Source organism: Lipotes vexillifer, unplaced genomic scaffold (assembly GCF_000442215.2).
Source record: "Lipotes vexillifer unplaced genomic scaffold, Lipotes_vexillifer_v1.1 scaffold1451, whole genome shotgun sequence".
Classification (NCBI taxonomy): domain Eukaryota; kingdom Metazoa; phylum Chordata; class Mammalia; order Artiodactyla; family Lipotidae; genus Lipotes; species Lipotes vexillifer.
The window spans coordinates 390966-397112 of NW_006795096.1; positions in this window are offsets into that span (position 1 = coordinate 390966).

A 6147-nucleotide genomic window follows, 5' to 3' on the forward strand; every position below is an offset into this window, starting at 1 on the left:
GGCCCAGCCCTGCAGACACGCCCCAGCCAGTCCTCCGGGGCCCCTGAGGCGGGGGCAGTGGGCAGTGCCCCCATCTGGAATTGCTGGCCAGCCAGGGCTGGGTGCTATGGCTTGGGGCCTGGGAGCAAACAGACCTGCCCAGCCAGACGATGCCCCTCTTCCTCCCGGATGTGCGATTTTGCCCTGGACTGTTGGTTTCCGTAGGCTCCAGAGGAGGTAGCAGGGTCTCGACCCAGCTCCACAGAGGATCTTCACCAGGATTGCGGCCTGGGCTCAGAGGCCCGCCCTCAGCCCTGGGGCCACCATGGCCAGGTGGCGCCAGGCATGGGGCTGGTGCTCAGAGATACCCGGAAGAGAAATCCTGCCCCATGGCATAGTGATAACCACCGTCTACCCAGAGCTCACACTGCCAGGCACTCAGCTAAGCTCTTTACGGGCAGCATCACGTGTCCTGCACCGGACATAAGCACAGAGAAGTTAAGCAACTTGCCCAAGGTCACACAGCTAGGGAATGACAAAGCCAGATTTTGAACCCAGCAGTCTGCCCCTGGATGTGAAGCCCTTCACCAGACCAGGATGGGAGATTATCAGGGTCGGCTTCCTGGAGGAGGAGGCAGCTAAAGTGGGTCTTAGAGAATGAGTAAGAATTAGAAGGTGGTAGGGAAGAGTGAGCGCAGAGCACCGGGAGGCAGGGCTGTGCAGGAGGCCTGTCAACGCCAGGCAGGGTCTGACACACCTCAGTGCCCCACAGACATTGGGCACAAGTCCCCTGGGACACTTTGACGAGGACTGCCTCATTTTTGGGGGAGGCCAGCACAGCTTTCATGGGCTTCATGGAGTCAGGCGTCATTGCGCCGACTTGAGCAATGAGGAAACAGACAGGGAAAACCTCCCCAGAGCCCCATGGCAAAGGATGGCAGCATCAGGACGCGAGGGCCGCCTCCGGACTCCCAGCCCCGTGCTCTTTCCAGCCCCCATCCTCTCTTGTCGTGAGCGACCAGCCTGGCCCACCAATGACCAGTTCCGGGCCTGGGGGGGTCTCAGGCCAGGCCAGGCTGCCCTAGGAGCCCTCTTCAGATTCCAAGACCCTCCCAGGACCTCCCCCCCTCCACCCCCAGTCCCCAGCCCATATCTGGAACCACTTGCTGACAGGTCAGCATGGAGATTCCCAGCCCCCACTTGGCAGGGAGGCACCAGCAGCTTCCAGGCAGGGGCCACCCCTGGCCCGGGACACACCCTGGATGGGTGCTTGGTGGCATTTGTGCTTAGTGGTTCCTCTCTTCTCCCCACTGCTGGGGCCACCGCGTGAGTGTGCCCTCTCGGTCAACAGGGAGAGTGAGGGCAGTTTGAAAACACCGTCCCACACAGGTGGGGAAACCGAGGCCCAGGAGGCGAGGGCTTGCTGAGAGGCAGCCTAGGCGGCAGCAGGGCCACTGAGCTCTGGCCTCTGCTGCCCCTTTGAGGCCCCTCGTAGGACCTTGGCTGTAAGGCCTGTTAAAGGCTGGAGCTGCCAGGGCTGCTTCTGGGAGAGGGCAGCAAGGTCCCGCACTCCTGATGCTTCCTCCCGTGTCCCCTCTGAATCCTCTAACAGCTTCCCAGCCACCACCTGTCCCCAGTCCCGTTCTCTCAAAGCTTAGTCGAGTCGCTCATAAAAGCTTCCTGGGTCTCTCCCTCCTCTGAATTGCACTTGCTCACTCAAGACAGAAGTCATTTTCAATCCAAGCCATTCACTGAGGCCCTACTGCGTGTCAGGAGCTGCCTCGGACCCTCAGAGATCTATAGGGAAGGAGGCAGGTCTGAGCCTGATACACGTGGGCACCTCCTCTCCCACCTCCTCCCACCCGCCTGCCGGTGCCCACGCAGGTCCTGGCACACAGTAGGTGCTCAATAAAATGCCATGACCATGCCACTTGGGGCAGACAGAGGCCCCAGGCTCAGGGAAGGGAGATATGAGAAAGACCAAGGGAACTCAGCTCATCCTGGCCACGATCGCTAGCACTTATCAGCTGAGCCCCTACTATGTGCTCAGTGCTATGCCAGGTGCTTGTCATGAATTCGTCTGCTGGGTGGGTTACCATCTCCACATCATAACCAGCTGCGCATTCAGTTACTGAGCTAATGTTAGCTGAATCCTGCTCTCTGCCAGGCCCTGTGCTATGGATCACAAGACAGACAGACAGACAAACAGTCTTTGCCCTCATGGAGCTTCTAGTGTCTGAGTAAGGGAGCAAGCATTAAGTGACAAATCCAACATCACGTTATTGAGTTATTATTATGATAAAAGCTCTGAAGGGAAAATATGGGGAGTGATGATCGTGTACAGGGGGGACTTGTATATGATATGAGCTGGTCAGGGGAGACTTCCTGGAGGAGGTGACATTGGAGCTGAGCCCAGAAGAGAAGGAACTAGCCAGAAGAAGGGGTGGGGGGAAGAGTGTTGCTGGCAAAGGGAACAGCATGTGCTAAGGCCCTGGGGAGGGAAAGGCCAGGATGGGGAAGACAACTCCCCAGCCGACCTCTGAGGCCTGGCTGAAGTCCAGCCCTTCCTGGCCTTCCCTGCCAGGCACCACCGTCCCCTCCCTAATTTGGCCCGGCATTGTTCCTGGCCAAGCTGCCCACCCAATGCCTGGCCATTGTCCTCGTCTCATTCTTTCTGCCCCCGCATCTCTTATCATCCAGAGAATCTGCTCACTTGGGGACACACGGGGGCTGATAAGGTTTCACTGGAGCCAGTGCTAAGCAGGTGCTGCGAGATCTGACGCTGCCCCTCTCCTGGGCAGGGGGGGCCAGTGGCGGCCCAAAGGACCCTCGGCGTCGGCCTGGCCTCCCTCCCGCGCAGACCCCGCAGGGCCCACCTCTTGGGGCTGCCCCTCCTGCTCTACACCTTTCCCTCCAGGCCCCTGCAAACCAGAGCAGGCCCACCTGCCTCTGACAGGCGGAGCGCCCTTGCCCCTCCCTGGGCTGCAGTTTCTCCATCTGAGGTCGCCAAGTGGGGCAATGAGCATGGCCTGTGAGCTCAGCTGGGGACAGAAGCAAAGCCGGACTTGGCCCAAAGGAGGGACGTGGAGATGGGGCTCTGGGTGGGCCGGGCCACGGAGACGCCACGCAGGTGGGGGTAAGGCTGGTGTTTGTCCCTCCCTGGCAGGCCTGGGCCTAAGGCAGCAAATGGGGCTCCTGCCCAGACAGAGGCAGGGGCCCTGAGGGAGTGCAGAACCCACCCCGGGGCCAGGCCTTAGCTCCGGTTGGGCAGGGGGAGCACTCCACCCCCATTCTATTTTACCAGGCATTTTATAGGTGCGGCAACCAAGGCTCACGGGGAATTAGAGCTGGCCCAGGTCCACGCAGCCAGTCGCTGGTAGAGCTGCTGTTCTTAGTTACAGCCCTGCAGAAGTGGGGCCAGGGTTTAGGGGGCAGGATAGAGGCCCCCCAGCTTCCCTCTGTCATTTCCCAGCTCCCACAGTTACGCTCCTTGGCTCAGCATGTGTTAGCAAGAGCCCCTCCCTTTGCAGTCCTCCAAGTGAGTTCATGTCTGCTCGTAGCCCTGCTGGGTGAGGGCTTCCCTTCCCACTTTACAGATGGAGAGACCGAGGCCACTGTGGGCAGTGTGACCACCAGTTTCCCTGGTGAGGCGTTGCTGTGAACGACCCTCGAGGGGTCACTTGGAGCCCTTCAAAAGGATGTGCTTGAGAGACTCCAAAAGCCCTTGGTGGTGCTGCTCTCGGGGGGATGGGGGAGAGGGCTCCCTAATGGCCCTGGTGGGTTGGGACCTGGATGGGCTGTGGGACCTCTTGGGCCTTGGGCCAGTACCAGCCATGAGTTATCCCGTGGTGGCAGCCATCATGGAGGAAGCTCAACTAGCCCAGACAGGCCTATCAGAAAGGGGGCCACTGGCCGGGCACAACAGCCAGTGAGAGGGGCTGGGGGCCAGCCGGGCTGGTCAGGGCAGGGCAGCCCGGCTGACATCTGGCCTGGACGGGGGACTGTAAGGCTTCCTCCAGATGGGCTCTGTGCTCCGGCAGCCTCCAGGGAAGCAGCCTGCGCCAGGTTTATAAACACATGCAGCAGCAGCCCGGATCTGAGGGCGGAGGGGCTGGGAATCCTATTAGATGAGACAGTGGCTGGGGGATCCTAGAGCTGGCCCGAAGATGGGGCTGCCAGAGCCTCAAGGACCCAGAGAGTCCCGCGCCCAGCACCGGGCCAGATGTGGGGACACAGGACAGCAGGCGTGGGTTCAGGCCCCACTCTGTAGAGAGTGGACCTCCATGTGCTGCTCTGTGACCTGGGGCCATGACCCCTCCCCGGTGAGGGGTGAGGTGAGGGGAGGGGAACCAGACCCATGCAGCCCTCTATCACTCGCTCCCAAACATTTACAGACCGCCTGCTGCGTGGAGTTGTGGGGAGAACGACAGAACATGCATTGCAGTGGGAGAGACAGATGATAAACAGCTCAACAAATATTATACGTGGAATATTCTAGATGGTGACTTGTGCTAGGAAGAAAGTAAAATAGGACAGTAGCATTAAAAAAAAAAAACAACTGTACCATCCAGTTCAATAGCCCCTGACTGCACTTAGATGTTGAGCACCTGAAATGTGTGAATTGAGATGTGAGTGTAAAAAAAACCCACTAGATTGGGAGTTCCCTGGTGGCCTAGTGGTTAGGATTCTGGGCTTTCACTGCCATGGCCCGGGTTCAGTCCCTGGTTGGGGAACAGAGATCTGGCAAGCCGTGCAGCTATGGCCAAAAAACCCCAGAAAACAAAAACCCCCACTAGACTTAGTGCAGAAAAATGATGTAAAATATCTCATTAATAATCTCATATTGATTACTTGTTAAAATGATACTATTTTGGATATACTGGGTTAAATATACAAGATATTATTAAAATTAATTCTACCTGTTTTAAAAACTCTTTTTTAACATGGCCACTAGAAAATTTTTAAGTTGCATCTGTGCCTGCATTCTGCTTCTCTGGGATGGCGCAGGCTGAGATGGTGGGAGGGGAGGGGTGGGGGCTATTTCAGCTGGAGCAGGAAGGAAACTCTCAGGGGAGGTGACCACTGCCTTGAGACCTCATGCTGAGAAAGACCCAGCCTGGGAGACCCAGAAAGAATGACCCAGGCAGAGGGAACTGTAGGTGCAAAGGCCCTGAGGTCAGAGCAGCAAGGGGGCTGGCGTGGCCAGGGTGTCGGGGTCTGGGGCGGTGTGAGGTGACATTGTGGAGATGAGCTGAGGCTACACCTGTGAGAGGGACAGGCTGGGGCCGGACCACGTGAGGAACCTCCGGCGTCCCCCTAAATGCTGGGGGCAGCAGCGTGGGGAATGAGCTGGTTCGGGTCTGCCCCCTCCCTAGAATCCTCCTGGGGCAGCTCTGGCCCAGCGCAGCCAGGGAGCCCCAGCCAATGCCCCCACCCAGGACACCGGGAGGTCAGTGTGGTCACTGTGTCCCCACACCATGCTCCCTGCAGGCCCCCCCGGGCCAGCCGCCACATGCTCCCCATCCGCTCAGGCTGACCCCCTCGAACGCTCTCGCCAAGATCATTGGGAAAGGCCCAGGGGAGCCGCCAGCTCCCAAAATAACCTCCCACCAGTTCCAGGACATCTGTGGGGGGCGGAGTCCCAGAACCCCAAGCTGAGAGCCCCGTGCAGGGTGGAGGCTGGGAATGGGGACACGGGTGGGGGTCAGGGAGGGAGAGAGAGGGACAGGGGAGACCAGTAGAGGCACATGGAGGAACGGGGCCAGGGAAGGGGGCAGAGGCGATGCGTGGAGCGTGGGGCACTGGCCAGCACTCGTCTCAGGCTGGGCAGCCCCCAGCCCCTTTAGAAGGGCAGGCCACATGGGCTTCCAGAGGAGGGAGCGGGCTGCACCCCTGAGATGAGGTCTGGCTGGGTGGGCAGCTGAGCAGAAGGTGGGCGTTGGATGGATGATCGGCGCCGGGAGCGGGGCCCTCACAGCCCAGCAGCCTCGTCTGACTGGGTTGGGCTCCACAGGGCCTCAGAGGCTCTGAAGGAATCCTCTCTTAGGCTCTCTATTTTCCCAGGGGGAAACTGAGGCTCAGAGAGGCCGAGTATCTTGTCTGAGGACCACAGCACGCGAGAGGCAGGCGAGGACTCTTTTCCCTCTGTGTCCTTCACGTACTTGCTCC